Source organism: Peromyscus eremicus, chromosome 20 (genome assembly GCF_949786415.1).
Source record: "Peromyscus eremicus chromosome 20, PerEre_H2_v1, whole genome shotgun sequence".
Taxonomy (NCBI): domain Eukaryota; kingdom Metazoa; phylum Chordata; class Mammalia; order Rodentia; family Cricetidae; genus Peromyscus; species Peromyscus eremicus.
This window is the reverse complement of record NC_081436.1, coordinates 21598784-21621327: the sequence shown is the minus strand read 5'-3', so window position 1 is coordinate 21621327 and position 22544 is coordinate 21598784.

The window sequence follows — 22544 nt, the reverse complement described above, 5'->3', positions numbered from 1 at the left end:
ATCGAACTCAGGACCTCTGGAGGAATAGTTGGTGCTCTTAACCTCTGAACTACCTCTCCAGCCCCAGTACACACATTTAATTTAATAATTTCCAGCCCCAAGAACTTGTTTAAATTTTTTTTTAATGTATGGGTGTTTTGCCTACACATATATATGTCTGTGCACCATGTGTATGCAGTGCCCTTGGAGTCCAGACAACATTGGATCTCCTAGGACTGGAGTTACAGATATTAGAACCACCATGTGAGTGGTAAGAACCAAACCTGGGTCTTTTGCAAGAATAGCCAGTGCCCTTAACCATTTAGCCATCTTTCCAGCCTATATATATGTGTGTGTGTGTGTGTGTGTATATATATATATATAATATATAGTGTGCCATACATATATATGTATATATGTGTGTGTGTGTGTCTCTGAATTTGCTTTGTAGCCAAGGTTTGCCTTGAACTTCTGATCCTCTGGTTGCTACCTCTTTTGTTTGTTTGTTTGTTTTTCGAGACAGGGTTTCTCTGTGTAGCTTTGGAGCCTGTCCTGGAACTCACTCTGTAGCCTAGGCTGGCCTCAAACTCACAGAGATCTGCCTGCCCCTGCCTCCTGAGTGCTGCGATTAAAGGCGTGTGCCACCACCGCCTGGCTGGTTGCTACCTCTTAGATACTGAGATTTCAGTGTTTGACATTATGTCTCATTAAGATCCTGTCTCTAAGACCAGAGGGGGTCTTTAATCCCAGCACTTGGGAGGCAGAGGCAGGCAGTAGTAGTTTTTCCATGTCCAGGCAGTCATTCCCAATAACCACAAGACACTTAATATTAGTTATAAATGCTCGACCAATAGCTTAAGCTTGTCTTGAGCCAGTTCTTACAACTTAAATTAACCTGTTTCAATTAGTCTATGAACTGGCCACGGCTTCTTTACCTCATCTATGAACCTCCTGTGTTGCTTCTTCAGCATCCGACTCTCTGAGACTCGAGATGACTCTGACTGCCTCTCTTCTTCCCAGCATTCTCTCTGCCCTGAAAATCCTGCCTGCTTATCGGCCAATCAGCTTCCTATTAACAATGAGAGCAACACACTTTAGCAGTGTGTACAGAAGGATTGCTCCATAGCAGAGGCAGGAGGTTCTCTGTGAGTTCAAGACCAGCCTGGGCTATGAGTTTCAGCACAGCCAGAGCTAGCTACACAGAGAAACCCTGTCTCAGAAAAAAAAAAAAAAAAAATCCTGTCTCCAAAATAAGAACAAACAAATCAAGTAGGTAAAACTCTATAGATGTCCGCAAGTCCCCGTCCCCTTCCCCAGCAAGCCTGGTGCTTGTTGGATGAATTTATGTGGCTGCAGTGGAGACTCTGCAGGGAATATTCTTTAGGGTACAATCAATGTCAAATTAATTTGAACTATGGATTTATCTATTTATTTATATATTATTTTGCTAGAGATCAAACTCGGGGCCTTGTGCATACTCTAGACAAGCTTGCTACAACAAAACTACACGCCACCCATGGGACATATTGTTTTGATGGTGGTTTGCTTTGCTGAGATAACCCCCCCTTATGTAGCCCTGGTTAGCTGGAACTTACTATGTAGACCAGGCTAGCCTTTACTTCACAGAGATCAAACTATGTCTGCCTCCTCAGCGCTGGAATTAAAGGCATGTGCCACCAGGTCTGGCCAGGGAGTGTATCTTATGATAGAAACAGGAAGGCTCGTCCTGAGATATGGATGAGAACGTGGCCTGCCATCCACCACAGACGAAAGTAACTTACTTCGAGCCGACTTCTTGGGAGCTAGATCAAAGCCACACACCAAGTAGCTGAGGCTGTGCTCTGTTGTACAAAAGATACTCCATCTGGCATAGCAGCTGTGACTAGGGGAACCACTCGGTTAAACTATAGTAGTGTGCTGCCGTGACCTCACTGGGCTATGTATGGAGGGCGGGACATCCTACTGCTCTCCACTGATGTACCTGGGTGTAGAATTGCTGCCTCCCCACTTCTCTTCCACTTCCTCTTCCTTCTCTTTTTTGTAGTGCCCAGTGAGGAACCCGAACCCCACACAGAAGCAAGTACCCCTGCGCTGCATCTCTAGTCACTGCCAAGTTGCTTCCAATTGACTCTGAAGCCAGCAGGTTAAGTCAAATGGTTTAAGAGATTTAATCTGTTTGTTTGGAGTGTGTCTTGTTTTTTGTTTTTGTTTTTGTTTTTGTTTTTTGTTTTGTTTTGTTTTTGTTTTGTTTTTCGAGACAGGGTTTCTCTGTGTAGCTTTGCACCTTTTCCTGGAACTCACTCGGTAATCCAGGCTGGCCTTGAACTCACAGAGATCTGCCTGGCTCTGCCTCCCAAGTGCTGGGATTAAAGGCGTGCGCCACCAACGCCCGGCTGATAGCAGGTTTTAAACTCATCTGTGGTCCTCCAGCCTCAGCCTCTCGAGTCCTGAGGTTACAGGCATTTGCCCCTTTGCCCAGCTACTCTGTTCTGATCACTCAAAAGGAGCCATGATAGGACAACGTCCTCAACTCTATCCTGTGTCCTCACCAGCTTCTCCATGTCTGTTCTCACCAGGAGCCTGTGCGGGCATTTGGCTCTCCTTGTACTGGTATCATTTCAGACTTGCATCCAACAGCAAGCCTTAAGAGAGCCAGGAATTCCTCCATCCTGGAGAGTGGGGGTGGAGAGACAGGAAAGGAGGAATGTAGTTAAGGACAAAAAAATCCCTTTAGAGAAGTTGAGCAATTTTTTTTTTTTTTTTTTTTTGCCTTACCTGTTGTGACACACAGGTCTCTCTTCAAGAGAACCCAGGCTTCCCTTGTTTCAGTGGGTTTGGGATATAAGAACCAGCTCATGGCCGAGCGGTGGTGGCGCACGCCTTTAATCCCAGCACTCAGGAGGCAGAGCCAGGCGGATCTCTGTGAGTTCGAGGCCAGCCTGGTCTACAAAGCGAGTTCCAGGAAAGGCGCAAAGCTACACAGAGAAACCCTGTCTCGAAAAACCAAAAAAAAAAAAACAAAAAAAAAAAAACAAAACAAAAAAAAGAACCAGCTCATGTCTGCCTCGGAGGTGGCAGTCACCCATCCATGGCTGACGTCAATTGAGGCTGTCATGTAGATCTGTGTAGAGACCACACCTATTACCATTCCAGTTTTGCGCCCCCTTACAGTAACTGTGGCCGCCTTGCCTCTGATGAGTATATGTTCTCACCTCGTCTGCCATATTTCATTCTTATTGGTACTAGGGAGCTGAGATACGTGTTGCAGCCTCTACCCCGACCCCTGCTTTTATATTCCAGTGCTGGGGGTTGAACCCAGGGCCTCACACATGCTAGGCACTCTCTAGCTGAGCTACACCCCTAGTGTTGCATCTGTTGTGTGCTCTCTGGCCTCTATTGAATTTCTCAACAATGTCAACCTGTACGAGTACATTCTGTATTGCTACAGTAGTGTTTTCCAGAGGGTGTGGTCAGCTGCCAGGTTCTCTCGTTTTACAGAATAAATCCATCTCTCAGCTTTGTGCCTTCCTCCTACCACACTGCCAAGGCAAGTACCCTTGCTTTGTCTCAGGCTTTCAGAGGCTATTTCAAGAGGGCTGAAAAGTGATTACACAGGCCTTTTTTTCTGGTTGGGGGGAACTTTCAAGACAGGGTTTTCTTTAGCCCTGGCTGTCCTGGAACTCATTTTGTAGACCGGGCTGGCCTTGAACTCAGAGATCCACCTGCCTCTGCATTCCAAGTGATGGTATTAAAGATGTCTACCACCTCCAGGTGGTGGTGGCTCAGGCCTTTATTCCCAGCATTCAGGAGGCAGAGGCAGGTGGATCTCTCTGAGTTTGATCGAGGCCAGCCTGGTCTACAGAGGGAGTTCCAGGACAGGCTCCAAAGCTACACAGAGAAACTCTGTTCTGAAAAAAAAAAAAAAAAAAAAAAAAAGAAAAGATGTCTACCACCATACCTAGACCTTATTTTTATATTTTTAATCATATGCATGCATATAGGTTTGTGCACATGAGTACAGGCACTCACAAGACTGGAATTGGAATTTTAGGCATTTGATAGGCACTTAATAAAGATGCTGGGAACCAAACTCAGGTCCTCTGCAAGAGCAGGATGTACTCTTCATCACAGGCCTGATTCTCCAGCCTCTCAAACTTAATTTCTAAAGTGCTGGGATTAAAGGCGTGTGCCACCACTGCCTGGCTAACTTCATGAGTCTTTGCAGGGATATTTGATACCGAGTCCTAAGAGGTTTCCTCCAGAACATTAAGCACACTTTTTATTGTATTTATTATTAACTTTTAAAATAATATTATTTATTTATTGTGTGTGCATGTACGAGTGTGTGTGCAAGTATGTGCACGTGTGTGCTCATGCATGCACGTGTGCATATGCACACTTCTGAGTGTGTATGTGGAAGTCAGAAGATAACTTGCAAGACTGCCTTCTACTATATGGGTGAGTTTTAGGATTGGACTCAGGTTATCAGGCTTGGTGGCATGTGCCTTTACCCACTGAATCATCTTGCCAGCCTCAGTTAGCTTTTAACCTGTCCCTTGGTCCACTGTTCTCAATATTTAGTCCCAGGTATGCTGGATCATGCTAGTCAAATTCTAAAGCTCGTTTGCTACTAACTGACTTTTGCATTTGATTGAGAAGCCTTTAAGGTCAGGAAAAGACCTCCAAGGAGGGCAAAGAACACATTTGTTTCTCCAGAGCTCTTTGCATGGTCTGCAGGCAATGCCAGGCTGCTTCCTTGGTGGGCAAAATGGTGCAGCTGAATTTGGGCATTTAAGTTATTAGCTGCATTTACTCAAAAGCCTCACCCAGCTCAGCTCAGTGCTATATGCCTGTGATCCCAGAATTTAGGAGGTAGAGGCACCAGGATGAAGTGTTCCAGGTCATCCTCCACAACATAGCAAGTTAAAAGTCAGCCTAAGATTCATGACACCTATATTTAAAAAAAAAAAAAAAACAACCCTTGAGATCAATAAGACAGTTTAATAGATAAAGGTACCTACCACCAAACCTGATGACCAGAGTTCAATCCATAAGGCCCACAAGGTAGAAGGAAAGAACCAATTTCCACAAATCGTCTTTAGACCCCACATGCACACACACATACATACATATATACATACATGCACATAAAATAAGGAAATGATATTGGACGTAATAGTTTCTATCACACAGCCTCCTTGGAAGCCTCAGCCTCAGCTCTGTAGGCTACTGCTTTAGTCTTCTGGGTCTTGTCACCTCAGTCTCTTCTCTTTCTTCCCATCCCAGGGGTGAGAGCTCCTTCCTGCCTCTTGGTTGGTTGTGCCTGGCATGCGGATAGCTTCTGTTTTTTGTTTTTGTTTTTGTTTTTCGAGACGGTTTCTCTGTGTAGCTTTGTGCCTTTCCTGGAACTCGCTTTGTAGCCCAGGCTGGCCTCAAACTCACAGAGATCCTCCTGGCTCTGCCTCCCGAGTGTTGGGATTAAAGACGTGGGCCACCACCGCCCGGCGCGGATAGCTTCTGATCCCATTCCTCCTTCACTGTCCTTTGTCAGCTTGATTCAGTAAAAATACTGCTGACTGACATTGCTGTCCTCACTATGAGATTGGCTTGAATGAACATAGATAAACATCTTTAAACATCTCTGCATATGGCCAGGCGGTGGTGGCGCATGCCTTTAATCCCAGCACTCGGGAGGCAGAGCCAGGCGGATCTCTGTGAGTTCGAGGCCAGCCTGGTCTCCAAAGCGAGTTCCAGGAAAGGCGCAAAGCTACACAGAGAAACCCTGTCTCGAAAAACCAAAAAAAAGAAAAAAAAAAATCTCTGCATATGGAGGCTGGAGAGATGGCACAGCAGGTAAGAAGCCATACTGCTCTTCTGGAGGGCCTAAGTTCAATTCCTAGCACCCACTTTGGGCATCTCACAACCCCTGTAACTCCAACCCCCGAGGATTCAATGTCTCTGGCTTCTGCAGACACCTGCACTTGTATGCACACACGTGGATATTATTAAACATAATAGGCCGGGCAGTGGTAGATCTCCAGCACTCTGGAGGCAGAGGCAGGTGGATCTCTGTGAGTTCAAGGCCAGCCCTGTCTACAGACCAAGTTTCATAACACCTAGAACTGTTACACAGAGATACCCTGTCTCAAAAAAACCCAAAGAAACAAACAAACAGAACAATAAAGAAAGAAAGAAAGAAAGAAAAAAGAAAATAAATAAATAAATAAATAGATCTTAAATATGTAAGAAAAAGAAATCTCAGCTTATACCCTCTGCTCATTGATCTTCACGCTCAGGAATATCATACAGCTCCATCCCTCAGCCTTCACCTGGGATGTCTTTTTTGTTTTGTTTTGTTTTGTTTTTGAGACAGGGTCTCAGCTAATGTAGCCCTGGCTGGCTTGGAACTCATTCTGTAGACCAAGCTGGCCTTGACCTCAGCTCTACCTGCCTCTGCCTCCCACCAGCTGGAATTAAAGTGCCTGCACCACTTTTGCAGTTTCCTCCAAGATTTTGGAGGGAAAGCCCTTTAAGAAAGGAAGTAAACAATTTAAAATAGTTTCAGGAAGTCCCTGAAGCTGACCCCAGGGTCCTACCTCCCTGAGAGTATCTAAGCAGCAAAGACACACTCAGACTGGCTGAGCTGCTTCCAAGAGGCATAGACTGAGGAGCCTGGAGGAAACAGAGAGAGCAGTTGAAATGCCCAAAAAAGTGGTTCTCAACCTATGGGTCGTGATCCCTTTGGAGTCACAGGGGTCGCCTAAGACCATAGGAAAACACAGATATTTACATTACAATTCATAAGGGTAACAAAATTACAGTTACGAAGTAGCAATGAAAATGAGTTAATGGGTGTGTGTGTGGGTGTCACCCCAACATGAGGAACTGTATCAAAGGGGCACAGCATCAGGAAGGTTGAGAACCACTGACCTGGAAGAAACAAAGACCTGCCTGCAGAGCTGCTCAGAGAACTGAGCCCCTGGGAGAGGACACTCTCCCAGCCCTAGGCCTGCCTACAGAGTTGTCTTAGGCACTAAGGTGGGATTGGGTGACGCAGCCGCCTGAGTCATTTCTGCTTCTGCAAGAAACCCTCACCTGTATTCCTGTAAGTGCCCCCGCCCCTGCTTCCCCCCAAAACCAAAAAACCAAAACCACCTCACCAGGTTGGATGGATGGTGGCATCTGTAGTCGGTTCTGTCGCTGCTTCTCTGTCTGGGGTGGGTAGATGTTTGTTCGTGTTCCCCAGAAATAGTGTTTCACAACAGCCACCACACCCACCTGGCTCTTCTTCTAAGACAAGGTTTCATGGAACCTAAGCTGGCCTTGAACCCTTGATCCTCCTCCTTCCATCTCGGGGTTGCTAAGATGACAGGCATGAGTCACCAGTGGCAATGGCAGCAGCTGTTGCTGCTTCATCTAATTCTTTTTTTTTTTTTTTTTTTTTTTTTTTTTTGTTTTTTTTTTGTTTTTCGAGACAGGGTTTCTCCGTGTAGCTTTGCGCCTTTCCTGGAACTCACTTGGTAGCCCAGGCCGGCCTCGAACTCACAGAGATCCGCCTGGCTCTGCCTCCCGAGTGCTGGGATTAAAGGCGTGCGCCACCACCGCCCGGCTTCGTCTAATTCTTTTCCTTTTGGTTCTTCTTCTCTTCCTCCTCCTCCTCCTCCTCTTTTTTAATTTTTATCTCCTCCTCCTTTTTGAGAGACTATCCCTGTGTAGTTGGGGCCAGCTTCAAAACGGCTATGCAAGGGCCCACGAGATTGCTCAGCAGGTAAAGGTATTGGCCATGTAAACTTGGAGATCTAAATCCCATCCCCAGAACTCACAGAAAAGCCAAGAGAAAGCTGGGCCGTGGTGGCGCACGCCTTTAATCCCAACACTTGGGAGGGAGAGGCAGGCGGATCTCTGTGAGTTGCAGGTCAGCCTGGTCTACAAAGCGAGATCCAGGACAGCCAGGACTACACAGACAGACCCAAAAATTAAAAAAGTCAAGAGAATGGATTCCATGAAGTTGTTCTTTGCTCTACTGTGGCAGGCATGTAAAACTAACCCTCCTCCCCTCCCCCATACAATAATTTTTTTTTAGAGTTGATTTCTATTTTTATGTATATGTGTTTTTTGGGAGGTGAGTATGTGCATTTGAGTGCAGGTACCAGCAGAGGTATTCGATACCCTGGAACTGGAGTTTGGTGCTAGAATCTGAACTTGGGTCCTCTGGAAAAGGGGTGAGTACTCTTAACCACTCAGCCCTCTCTCCAGTCCCCACAATAATATTTTTAAAAAACTTGCTATGCAGTCCAGCTGGTTTTGAACAAATCCTCCTCCTGTCTCAGCCTCCTGAGCACTGGGATTACAGGCATGAGCGACCATGCCTGGCAGAATCCTGTTGCTTGTGGTAGGGAACTCCTCATCTTCCTTCAAGACCTGATCGAACTAATCCCCTCTCTTTTGCTTGACTGGTTTTCCCAAACAGAGTGACTTCCGCTTTTCAATTTACATATGCATGTATGCATCTGCTGTGACTTGTATTAAGCCCTTTGTGTGTGTCTGCAGTGCCCTCCTTTGGGGCCTCATTCAGCCCTGTACCTTCACTCATTCATTCATCCAACGAATCTATTTTGGAGCGCCTGCCTATCCCAAGCGTGGGAGCAACTCACTCAATGTCTGCCGAGGGGATGAATGGAGTGGTGAGAGGTTGTTACCCCAGTGGATGCTGGGTTGCTAGGTAACAAACTCCAAAAGAGGGGGTGTGACTGCTAGTGTGTGAGAAGAGTACAACACATTTTCCTGCAGGATCAGGGAAAGCAAGTGGGTGGAAATCCCATGTTTCTTTTTGGCTACGTATTGCTTTTGGTTTGGGCTTTTGATTTTTGTATGCTAGGTGCCTCGCTCTATAACTTGTGGCTGTCCTCCTGCTTCAGTCCGACTTACCATACCTGGTTTTCTGTTTCCTGTTTCTTTGAGACAGGGCCTCAGATTGTAACCTAGGTCCAGTATGTAATCCAAGTCTGACTTCAAACTCACCGCAGTTATCCTGCCTCAGTTCGTGGGTACCGGAAATACCTGTGTGAGCCACTATGCCAGCCTTCTGATTTTTTAGTGCTTAAAAAAAAAAAAAAAAAAAAAAAAAGCAGTTTTACAAAACAGGGAGTCACCAGGTTCTGGGGTTCCCCTGGCCCAATGCTCCTACCTGAGTGTTTTAGCATGCTACTTCAAAGAAAGAATATCTTTCTCATGGATGTCTTCCCAGCTCCAAACAGCCCCTGGTGCTGGGTGGCTGAAGGCAGTCTTCACAGGACTCCTATCTGTGCCAGCTTCTGGGTCCATATCTGTTATCAGGGCTCCTCTAGGCTGTGAGCATCCCGGGGACTTATGATTCAGGTTCCTCCAAGAACTAGAACCCAAGGGGTACCTGGATATGCCTGGGAAAGAGGGTTGTTTGGGGTTGGTTGTTGGATTTTTTTCTTTTTTTCCCCCCTTTCTTTCTCCTTTGGAGCTGGGGGCTCACTCCGGGTCTCAAGCATTCTGAGCAAAAGCTTTACCACTGAGTCATACCTGCAGCCTATGAGATGGATTTTTGTTGTTGTTGTTTTTTGTTTTTGTTTTTCAAGACAGGGTTTCTCTGTGTAGTTTTGGTGCCTGTCCTGGAACTCGCTCTGTAGCCCAGGCTGGCCTCCAACTCACAGAGATCCACCTGCCTCTGCCTCCTGAGTGCTGGGATTAAAGGCATGCGCCACCACCATCCAGCTTGAGATGAAATTTATTAGAGGAAATTGGTGGTTGATTACGGAGGCCTAGAAGTAATGAAAAGCTGCCTGGACACTGAAGATCCTGTAAGGCCAGGCTCTGTCATAGTCCAAAAGCCTCAGAATGAACCAGGGAGGGCAGGGGGTAGTAATTCCCATTCTAAAGCTGAAGGCCTGAGAACCCCCAGGGAGGAGGTTTATGCTCTGGTGACCTGAGGTAAGAGGTTTAAGGGTTCTGATGTTCAAAGGCAAGAAGGGAATTGTGTCCCAGTTCCAGGAGAAGGAAGGAGGGTATTTGCCTCCCCTCCCCCTCTAACTCCCACCTCCGACAGGGTTTCTCTGTGTAGCCCTGGATGTTCTGGAATTCGCTCTGTAGCCCAGGCTGGCCTGGAACTGATAGAGATCCACCTGCCTCTGCCTGGCAAGTGCTGGAATTAAAGGCCATTAAAGGCACCATCATACCTGGTGTTGGTATTTGTCTTTTTTTCCTACCATTGATGTTCTCTCTGCCTCCAGCTGATTGGATGATGTCAGCTGCATAGGGCGTGGCCTCTTCCCACTCAGCCCCACTCCTGTGCCAGTCTCCTCCAGCAATGCCCTGATAGACCCACCCAGAAATTCATGTTTTCCTTAATCTGGTGGAGTTGGCGTGGGAATTAACCATCTCAGGGGCAGTTAATAGTGAGGTATATATATTTTTTATTTTAAAATTTTGTTTATTGGCCGGGGTAGTGGTGGCGCACGCCTTTAATCCCAGCGCTCGGGAGGCAGAGGCAGGTGGATCTTTGTGAGTTCGAGGCCAGCCTGGTCTACAGAGCGAGATCCAGGAAAAGGCGCAAAGCTACACAGAGAAACCCTGTCTCAAAAAAACCAAAAAAAAAAAAAAACCAAAAAAAAACAAAAAAAAAATTTTTTTTTTTGTTTATTAATCTCTGTGTGTGGCTTTTTTTGAAATAGTCTGTTGTGTAGTCCTGGCTCACGGCAATACTCTTGCTTCGACATCCTAAGTGCTGGGATTACAAGCATGTGCCTCCAGACATATCCAGAAGCAAACATCTTGACAATGAGGTAGGCGGCCTGGAGGGAGAAAATGAGCTCAGATTCCAAGAGCTGTCTCAGGAAGAGTGAGCTGACCGCCACTCGGGAGGCAGAGGTAGGCGGATCTCTGTGAGATGGAGGCTAGCCTGGTCTACAAAGCAAGTTCCAGGACAAGCTCCAAAGCTACAGAGAGAAACCCTGTCTCGAAAAACCAAAAAAAAAAAAAAAAAAAGAAAGAAAGCCGACTGAGCATGCCATATGGAGCAAGCCAGTGAGCAGCTCTCCTCCATGGCTTCTGCATCAGCTCCTGCCCTGTTTGAGTTCCTACCCTGGCTTCCTTCAATGATGAACAGTGTTGTGAAAGTGTAAGCCAAGTAAGGCCTTTCCTCCCCAGCTTGCTTTTTGGTCATAGTGTTTCATCGTAGCAGTAGAAACCCTAACTAAGAGAGCACCAAAACCCCTGGAAATGGGATTAAGAATGCTTGTGAGCCTCCCTGTGGATGCTGGGAACTAAGCCTCTTTTATCTATCTATCTATCATCTATCTATCTATCTATCTATCTATCTCTATCTTCTGTCTGTCTGTCTGTCTGTCTCTCTTTCTGTCTCTCTCCTGAGACAGAGTTTCTCTTTGTGTGTGTGTGTGTGTGTGCGCGCGCGCGCGCGCGCGCGATTTTTTTTTTTTTTTCTCCTCAAGACAGGGTTTCTCTGTGAAACAGTCCTGGCTGTCCTGGAACTCACTCTGTAGACCAGGCTGGCCTCGAACTCACAAAGATCCTCCTGGCTCTGCCTCCTGAGTGCTGGGATTAAAGGCGTGCGCCGCCACCTCCAAGCTCCTTTTCGTTTTTTAAGAAAAAGGATTGAAAGAAAGAAAGAAAGAGAAAAAGGATTTCAGTGGCACAGAATTTACAAAAGCACCAAATAGAGCGCTCGACCCCTTGTCACTGAGGCAGCATGGATGGCTGTCAGGAGAGTAAACTGTCACATGGTTGCTTGGCAACCAAATTTTTTAATGACAAAACCTCAGAACCAACAGAGGGAAAACTGAAACCTGTGCCATGGTTAGGGGTTTATCTAGTTAAGTAAAGCCCCGGGTCTTCTAGGGGCTCTCTTGGATCTCCAACACAAGGACCCTGGGGCTAAGTATCCATTCACCAGTGTGGCAGAGAAGTCATTCAACCTGACAGGCAGGGCCCCTGCTCAGAGGGACAGGGTGTGGGGCACCTACAGGGCTTTGTCTGTTCTTGGCTAGACTCCTGCAGGTGTGTAGGCCAGAGCTTGGGCCTTCTCATGCTACAGTTAAGTCCGTGTGCTGTGTGGGCCTGCAGTATAACAATAACTAGAATTCATAGCTTAGTCTCAGATCTATGGCTTTTCAGGCAGCGTTCTTGTCCGTCTTTCACGGAGGAAAGGCATGTGCCATACAAAGCGTGAGCTGAGCTGTCCTGTGCTCAGAACCAAGGCTCCAGGGGAGTTGCAGGTTGCATTCTGGGTGAATACTGCCAGACACCTCACATTTATTTGAGCTTGATTTTGAATTACTTTTGGGTGGTTGTGGGTTCAGACACCTTTTGCTTCGGCTATGTTTTTCACTCAAAACATAGTGAGGTCATAGCCCTCAGTTTAAGAAGCTGGTCTAGCCGGGCGGTGGTGGCGTACGCCTTTAATTTCAGCACTCGGGAGGCAGAGCCAGGCGGATCTCTGTGAGTTCAAGGCCAGCCTGGGCTACCAAGTAAGTTCCAGGAAAGGCGCAAAGCTACACAGAGAAACCCTGTCTCGAAAAACAAAACAAAACAAAACAAAACAAAACAAAAACAAAACAAAAAAAAAAAAAAAAAAAGAAGAAGCTGGTCTAAGGCGGGTGTATTGACATAGGTCTTTAATTGCAGCACTCAGGAGGTAGAGGAAGGCATATCTCTGTGAGTTTGAGGCCAGCCTGGTCTGCAGAGTGAGTTCCAGGACAGTGAGGCTACTTAGACCCTGTCTCAAAACAAGCAAACAGAAAAGCTAGACTGGGGACTAGAGAGCTGACTCATCTGTTAAGAATATGCACTGCGGGCTGGAGATATGGCTCAGCAGTTAAGAGGACTGACCGCTCTTCCAGAGGTCCCGAGTTCAATTCCCAGCACCCGCATGGTGGCTCACAACCATCTAGAATGAGATCTGGTGCCCTCTTATGGAGCACAGGCCTACATGGAGACAGAACACTATATACATAATAAATAAATAAATCTTTAAAAAAAAAAAAAAAAGAATATGCACTGCTTTGGGCAGTGGTATCCCAGAACTTTAGTCCCAACAACTTGGGAGGCAGTGGCAGGCAGATCTCTGTGACTTCCAGGCCAGGCCAGCCTGGTTTACACAGTGTGTTACAAGCCAGCCAGGACAGTTACACAGAGAAACCTTGTCTCAAAAAACAAAGCAAAAAGAGCATTTGCTGTTCTTTCAGGGGACCAGAGTTCAGTTTCCAGCACCCACATCAGCCTGTAACTCTAATTCCAGGGTCTCCTATGCTCTTTTCTGACCTCCACAGGTGTGTTTATTATTTACAGTTGAATAGAGAGCCTGGGTCACTGCATACAGCTGCACAAGGAGCCTGGGTCACTGCATACAGCTGTACAAGGAGCCAGGGTCACTGCATACAGCTGTACAAGGAGCCTGGGTCACTGCATACAAATGCACAAGGAGCCTGGGTCACACTGCATACAGCTGTACAAGGAGCCTGGGTCACTGCATACAGCTGCACAAGGAGCCTGGGTCACTGCATACAGTTGCACAAGGAGCCTGGGTCACTGCATACAGCTGCACAAGGAGGCAGGGTCACTGCATACAGCTGCACAAGGAGGCAGGGTCACTGCATACAGCTGCACAAGGAGGCAGGGTCACTGCATACAGCTGCACAGGGAGGCAGGGTCACTGCATACAGCTGCACAGGGAGGCAGGTTTAGCTAATCGTGGTAGGAACAGCCTCTGTAGGGGAGCAGTCTTCAGGACATAAACATGGGGGAGGGGAAGAAAGCTATGGTGGACATTTTCTGTACACACTGTCAACGTTCACACTCAGACCAGAGAAAGGCTTTACTGTGCCATGGGGCAGAGACATTAGGATCCTTGAGATGCCATATCAACCATACACATTCACTCTGAAATTCACTCTCTTCTCACAAAGGATGATGATGAGGAGAGAGCAAGTGACCAAGCACAAGTTCCCTTTATTAATTATGAGTATAACATAATAATCATTAATTTGCTTGCTTATTTTGAGACAGGTGCTCACTATGTAGACCAGGCTATCCCCAAATCTGTAGAGATTCTCCTGCCTCTGCCTTACTGCAGTTTCATTTATTTTTTGAGACAGGATCCTCTACTTGGAGCAGATTAGCTGTGGTACCATATATAGAAAATATAAAAGTCAGTTGGGCATTAAATTGCATGCCTATAATCCCAGCACTCGGGAGATGGAGGCAGGAGAAACAAGAGTTCAGGGATAGCCTGAGCTACCTGAGACCTTGTATCAAAAACAAACAAACAAAAAAAAGGCTGAGGAGATGGCTCGGTTGGTCAAGTGCCTTCTGTGCAAGCGTGAGTTGAGATCCCAGCAGGCATGAGACACGCCAGCGCTGGAGGAAGTGGAGACAGTCTGACCAGCAAGTTCCAGGTTCAGTGAGAGACTCCGCCTCAAAAACCAAGGTAGAGGGCAGTGGAGGAAAATACCTGCCACCTGCCACCTACCCCTGTTCTCTGCCGGGTTCAGACACACACACACACACACACACACACACACACACATACACACACACATACACATACACACACACATACACACACATACATACACACACACATACACACACACATACACACACATACACACACACATACACACACATACACACACACATACATACACATACACACACATACACACACACATACACACACATACACACACACATACATACACACACACATACATACACACACATACACACACACATACACACACACACATACACACACACATACACACACACACACACACACACACACACACACACACAGAGGCACCTACTGGTGCGCACAGAGTTAGAAAAAGAACATTGATGGTGAGCTGCATTACTTGCTGTTCTATTGCTGTGATGAAACACCACAACCAAGGAAACTTAGAGAAAGAAGGGTTTAGTTGGCTTTACAGTTCTCGAAGTTTTAAGGGTCCCTGTTGGCAGCTGAGATCACCTCTTGGACCAGCAGCACAAAGCCGAGAGAGAGAACTGGGAATGGCCAGTGGGTTTGAAACCTTGCTGTAGTTGCTTTTCAATTTATGATAAGACACAGTGACCAAGGCGACTTACAGACAAGTTAATTTGGGGCTCACAGTTTCAGAGGATTAGTTAGAATCTACTACTATCGTGGTGGGGAGCATGGCAGCAGGTAGGCAGGCATGGTGATGGAGGAGTAGCTGAGTGCTCACATCTTTTTTTTTTGGTTTTTTTTTTTTTTTTTTAGCTGAGGATTGAACCCAGGGCCTTGCACTTGCTAGGCAAGTGCTCTACCACTGAGCTAAATCCCCAACCCCATTTTTTTTGGTTTTTCAAGACAGGGTTTCTCTGTGTAGTTTTGGTGCCTTTCCTGGAACTCACTCTGTAGCTCAGGCTGGCATTGAACTCACAGAGATCCTCCTGCTTCTGCCTCCCCAGTGCTGGGATTAAAGGTGTGCGTCACCACCACCACCCAGCTTTTTTTCTTTTTTGGTTTTTTGAGACAGGGTTTCTCTGTGTAGTCTTGGCTGTCCTGGATCTTGCTCTGTAGACCAGGCTGGCCTTGAACTCAGGGAGATCCGCCTGCCTCTGCCTCCCAAGTGCTGGGATTAAAGGCATGCGCCACCACAGCCTGGCTGAGTGCTCACATCTTAATCCATAAGCACAAGGCACAGAGAGCTAACTAGGAATAGCATGGGTTTTTGAAACTTCAGAGCTCTTCCCCAGTGAGACGTCCCCTCCAACAAGACCACACCTCCTAATCCTTCCCAAACAGTTTCACCAATGGGGGAGAGACAATTTTTCAAATATAGAAGCCTATGCTACGGGGCTATTCTCTTTTGGTTTCTCTATGTAACAGCCCTAGCTGTCCTGGAACTGACTCTGTAGACCAGGCTGGCCTCGAACTCACAGAGATCCACCTGCCTCTGCCTCCAGAATGCTGGGTTTGAAGGTATACACTACCACATCCGGCTGTGCTATTCTTATTCAAACCACCATATTTCATTCCAGGCCCCTATAGGCTTGTGGCCTTGTCATAATGCAAAATGCATTTAGTCCAACTTTGAAAGTTTCCATAGTCTTTCAGTCTCAACATAGTTTAAAAGTCCAAAGTCTCTTCTGAGACGCAAAGCTCTTAGTTGTAACCCCCACCTCCACCCTGTAAAATCAAAGTGCAAATTGCATACTTTCAATGTACAGTGGCACAGAATATACATTACTATTCTACATGGAAGGAAAGGAGGCAGGCATAGTGAGGAAAAACTGGACCAAAGTTAAAACTGAAACCAGCAGGACAAACTCCAAATCTTTGTTGTTGTTGTTTGTTTGTTTTTTTGAAACGAGGTCTCTCTGTGTAACTACTCTGGCTGTCCTGGAACTCACTCTGTAGACCAGGCTGGCCTCGAACTCACAGAGACCACTTGTCTCTGGAGTATTGCGATTAAAGGCGGTAGCTTTATGTCTGATGTCAAAGGGCTTCGATAGCTCTGCCCTTCAGTGTTGCAGACTACAACATGCTTTTCCCTCTTGGACTACTTCCACTCCCTATAGACAGCTCTTGGCAGATATATCTAACACAATCCAGGCTTCACTTGCACAGCTTCATTCAATGGCCTCACAGGGCCTCTATGCAGTGACTCCATGGCCACATGGCTGGCTTCAGTGGCTCTCCTTAACTTCGGACAATTTCATGTTGGGGAATATTATTTTAAGGTGTGTTACTTTTGTTTATGTTGCATTTTTTAAACTCTGTGAAGTTGTGTTACTTTGTCTAAAACATCTGATGGTCTAATAAAGAATTGAACGGCCAATGGCAAGACAGGAGAAAGAATAGGTGGGGCTGGCAGGCAGAGAGAATAAATAGAGGGAGAAATCTGGGAGGAGAAGAAGAAAGAAGAAGGAATGAGAGAACAAGGAGAGGAGGACATCAGGGCCCAGCCTTCAGCTACACAGCAAGCCATGGAGTAGGACACAAAGAAAGGTATACAGAAATAGAGAAAGGTAAAAGCCCAAAGACAAATGCTAGACAGGATAATTTAAAGTTAAGGAAAGCTGGCTAGAGACAAGCCAAGCTAAGGCCAGACATTTATAATTAAGTATAAGCCTACATGTGTGATTTATTTGGGAGCTGGGTGGAGGGCCCCCCCAAAAGGGTAAAGAAAACAACCAACAACAATTTCACAACCCCTTTACTCTAGTGTCTATGGTGATATTTTATTTGTATTAAAATGTTATTTGTATGTTAATAAATAAAGTTGCCCGGGGGTCAGAGCTATTAGCAAGCCATAGGAAAGCAGGGCAGTGGTGGCATATGCTTGTAATCACAGCACTTGGTAGGCAGAGCTAGTTAAGTCTCTGTGTGTTCAGGGATACAGCCAGTATTGGATACACATGCCTTTAATCTCAATACTAATCATAGAAAACCTGGAGGTCTATACAGACAGGCCGTGATGAGACGGTCATGTGGTTGGATTTACAACCAGTGAGAAGGCAGAACAGGAAATCTATATAAAGACTTTAACACAGGGGTAGCTCTGGTTCGGAGAGGTAGGACCACCGCAGGAGGAAGGGTAAGGTTTTAGCTCTTAGCTCTGACCTCTTGGCTTTCTTCTTTGCATTGGTTCTGTGTTTCTTTTTTTTTTCTTTTTTTTTTTTTTTGGTTTTTCGAGACAGGGTTTCTCTGTGTAGCTTTGCGCCTTTCCTGGAACTCACTTGGTAGCCCAGGCTGGCCTTGAACTCACAGAGATCCACCTGCCTCTGCCTCCCGAGTGCTGGAATTAAAGGCGTGCACCACCACCACCCGGCGGTTCTGTGTTTCTTATTTAATAAGAAGGTTGGTTACATCTACAAGTGTCCTTCATGACTCTAAAGCTGGAACTACATGGCTGATGTGACCCTGCCAAGTTTGGCTGCCCACTTAGTGTGGACCCAGGCCTTGAATAAGATTTGAATAATAGCCAGGCAGTGGTGGCACACGCCTTTAATCCCAGCACTTGGGAGGCAGAGGCAGAGGCAGGCAGATCTCTGTGAGTTCGAGGCCAGCCTGGTCTACAAAGCGAGATCTAGGAAAGGCTCAAAGCTACACAGAGAAACCCTATCTCAGAAAACCAAAAATAAATAAATAAATAAATAAATAAATAAATAAATAAATAAAAGATTTGAATAATATTTGCATAAACTTTGTGTTGTTGCTTTTTAGGAGTAGAAAACTCCTTCAGCTTTTTCCTTTCAGACTTTCAGGACTAGCTTTGTGGGGTTTTACCCTAAGGGTACCACTCCCCTTACTCTATTTCACATCAAGACTCTCCTTATCTCTTTGAGCACAGCCTTGACTCCAACATCACACATCCTGGTGCGCTTTTTCTCCTCAAACTGTGCCTTGTGCATTCTTCTTGCTGTGCTTGCTCTTTCCCATTGTAGACCTGCAGAAGAGTGATAACTAATAACCATACAACAGCGTCAATATTAGACTGTCTTGAAATCTCCTATGCCAAGGAAAGTAGTTCATTATTTTTTAATTTAGTCTCAGGCAGATACTTAGGGAAAGGGCAGAAAGCAACCACGTTCTCTTGTTAGCTGTTTTTGCTCTTTGCTCTTTTGGGGGACCCACCACCCAGCTCTCAGATAAATCACACCTGGGCCTTGTTCTTAATTATAAATGCCTAGCCTTAGCTTAGCTTGTTTCTTGTCAGCTTTTCTTTAAATTATCCTGTCTACCTTTTGCCTCTGGGCTTTCTCCTTTTCTTACTTCTGTATATTGTACTTTCACTCTTACTCCATGGCTGGCGTGTGGCTGTGTGGCTGGTCCCTAGCATCCTCCCCTCCTTGTTCTCTTGCTCTTTCTTCTTTTTCTTTCATATTTCTCCTATTTATTCTCTCTGCCTGCCAGCCCCGCCTATCCTTTCTCTTGTCTCATTGTTGGCCATTCAGTTCTTTATTAGACCACCAGGTGTTTTAGACAGGCACAGTAACACACCTTCACAGGGTTAAACAAATGCAACATGAAAGAATGCCACATATCTTTGCATCATTAAAGCAGATGTTCCGCAGCATAAACAAATGTAACACATTTTAAAATAACATTCTACGACAACATCCCTTGCCAAAACACTACACAAATTTAGCCCAGTTGTGACTGTTTTTTCCCTCTGAAACATCATGAGCTGTTATGATGATGATCCATACGACCCATATGGATCCAACTATGATCCGTGGTCCACATTATTCTCAGCACCCAAGTTCCTATTAGACTGGTCTGTTAAGCCGCATTTATAATGTTCAGGAGTTTTCCTAGTCCCAAGTCCCAAAGTCTTCCACATTCCTCCAAAAACCCTAGCACGATCAGGGCTGCCATAGTAATAGCCCACTTCCTGGTACCAGCTGCTGTCTTAGCAATTTTTCTATTGCTGTGATAAAACACCATGACCATGGCAATTTATAGAGGAAATGGCTTGTTTGGTGTTTACAGTTTCAGAGGGTAAATCCATAACCATGGTTGAAGAACGTGGCAGCAGTCAGATATCCATGGCATTAAAGCAGTAGTTGAGAGTTCATGTTTAACCACAAGCAGAAGGCAGAGAGAGCTAACTGGGCATGGAATAGGATTTTTGTTTGTTTGTTTGGTTGGTTTTTAGTTTTGGTTTTTTTCAAGACAGGGTTTCTCTGTGTAACAGCCCTGGCTGTCCTGAAACTCACTCTGTATACTAGAATGGCCTCGAACTCACAGAGATCCGTTTGCCTCTGCCTCCTGAGTGCTGGGATTAAAGGCATTTACCACTAACACCTGGCTAGAATGAGGTTTTGAAACCTCAATGTCCACCCTGATTGACATGGCCCTCCAACAAAGCCACATTTTCTAATCCTTCCCAAACAGTTTTACTAATTGAGGACCAAGTATTCAGATATAGAGTCTAAGGGTGTTGTTGTAGAATATTATTTTAAGGTGTGTTACTTTTGTTAATGTTGCATTTGTTTAATTCTGTGAAGCTGTGTTACTGTACCTGTCTAAAACACCTGATGGTCTAATAAAGAACTGAACGTCCAATAGCAAGGCAGGAGAGAGAGATAGGAGGGGCTGGCAGACAGAGAGAATAGCAGGAGAACTCTTCAAGGAGGAAGAAGTAGCCAGAGAAGGAGGAGGACTCCAGGGGCCAGCCACCCAGCCACACAGCAAGCCATGGAGTGAGAGTAAGATTTACAGAAGTAAGAGAACTGGAAAAGCCCAGAGGCAAAAGACAGATGGGTTCATCCAAAGTTAAGGAAAGCTGGCTGGAAACTAAGCCAAGGCCAGGCATTTATAAATAAGAATAAGCCTCCATGTGTGATTTATTTGGGAGCTGGGTGGCAGCCCCCCAAAAAGAGTAAAACCCACCAACAACAGGGGGCCATTCTTATTCAAACCACAACCAACCTCAAAGCTGACCCCCAATGAAATATTTCCTCCACTATGACCACATCTAGTTTAGTGGTCTTTCTCAAGCAGTGCTACCAACTGGGGATCAAGTTTTCAAATTCCAGAACCTTTGAGGGATATTTGCATTCAAACTACCACAAAAGCCCAACATATAGGTACTAAATGACCAGAAAGGTCACTGTCTCTTAGGGTATGCTTGTCCAAGATATATCCCTTCCGTGCCAGACTCAGGGTGCTCCCATCTCATAAGACTTGGTTACATGATCACCCATTTCTGTGATGGGTTTCACTTGCCCATTTAGGGGATGAGTCTCTGTGCTGTCACACAGTGGATGTTCCTTTGGTCAGTGGTCAGTTTGCAGTAACAGTAGTGACAGGAATCTCACATTTCCCCCTGCTTGGTGCACACACCATTGCACACAGCAGCCCTCCCAGGGGTCACAATCTGGCTCTTGGTTCTGCTACTTCACTGGTCTGAAGCCTCGTCAGTTTCTCTGCACGCTCATCTTCCTTTAGACCGGTAAAGAAAGTATTTGATAGGTGGGTGGTGGTGGCACACGCCTTTAAATCCCAGCACTTGGGAGGCAGAGGCAGATCTCTGAGTTCAAGACCAGCCTGATCTACCAAGTAAGTTCCAGGATGGCCAAGGCTGTAACACAGAGAAATCCTGTCTCAAAAAAATCGGAAAGAAAAGAAGTATTTGGCAAAGGTCTCCAAAGCCACATTATTTGGATACAAACAGTAAGACACAGAGAGGAAGTGACTCCCGGTTGATATGACAATGGATTGCAGCATCTCAGGACTGAGGGCAGTTGTGGTATACTGGTGGAGAGGACTCTGTTGTTATGGCAACAGCTTGGTGAAATGTGATGGTTAGTGAAGTGTGACAGGCTCTAGAATCCCCTGGGAGATGGGCCTCTGGGTGTGCCTGTGGGGCATTAGCTTGGTTACATTAACTGATGGGGGAAGACCCATCTTGACTGTGGGCGGGGCCGCATGAACGGAGAAGAGAAGACAGCAGCAGCCACACGCCTTGCCCTCTTCTGACTGATGATGCAATGTGATCAGCTGCTTCTCAGACCTGATGCCTTGACTTCCCTGCCGTAATGGACTGCACCCTGAACGGTGAGCTAAAATAAGCCCCTCTCTCCCTTAGTTTGCTATCGTCAAAGTTTTTTTTTTTTTTTAGTTTTTTTAATTTGTCACAGCAACAGGAAGAGAAACTAAGACAAGAGGCATAGTACTGGGGTGTTGACGCTTTGGGGTAGTCCCAGGATGTTGGGAGGAGGTGGTGATGGTCTGCTGCTTCTGACCATTCAACTGGGATCTTTGAGTATTTTCTGTTCAGGTAGTGTTGAAACAGTACACCACAGAAAGTCTCTGTGAAGGTTTCTGAGATAAAAATCTTGTTATGTAACCCAGGATTGCCCCGAACTCATGATTCTTAGCTTCTCAAGTGCTGGGATTACTGGCCTGTGCCATGACATGTCTTAGTATATAGCAGTAGCTAGCCTGAAGCTGACCAGGTTGGCCAGGATGGTCTTAGACAATCCATCTTCTGCCTTGTGAACTCTGGGAATACAGTCTTGGTCACCACTCTTAGCAGCATGTTCTCTCCCCCCCCCACTTCCCACCCCCTGTTCCTCCTTGCATGCCTATGTGTGTGTATACATGTTCACACATATATGTGCGTGTATGCATGTTCACACATATATGTGCGTGTATGCATGTTCACACATATATGTGTGTGTATGCATGTGGAGGCTATAAGTTGATATTAAGTATCTTCCGCAATCACTCCCCACTGTATTTACTGGTGAAGAAAGTGTTTGGCAAACTTTTTTTTTTTTTTTTTAAAAGATTTATTTAGCCGGGCGGTGGTGGTGCACACCTTTAATCCCAGCACTCAGGAGGCAGAGCCAGGCAGATCTCTGTGAGTTCGAGGCCGGCCTGGGCTACCAAGTGAGTTCCAGGAAAGGCACAGAGCTACACAGAGAAACCCTGTCTCGAAAAACCAAAAAAAAAAAAAAAAAAAAAAAGATTTATTTATTTATTATGTATACAGAAGAGGGTGCCAGATCTCATTACAGATGGTTGTGAGCCACCATGTGGG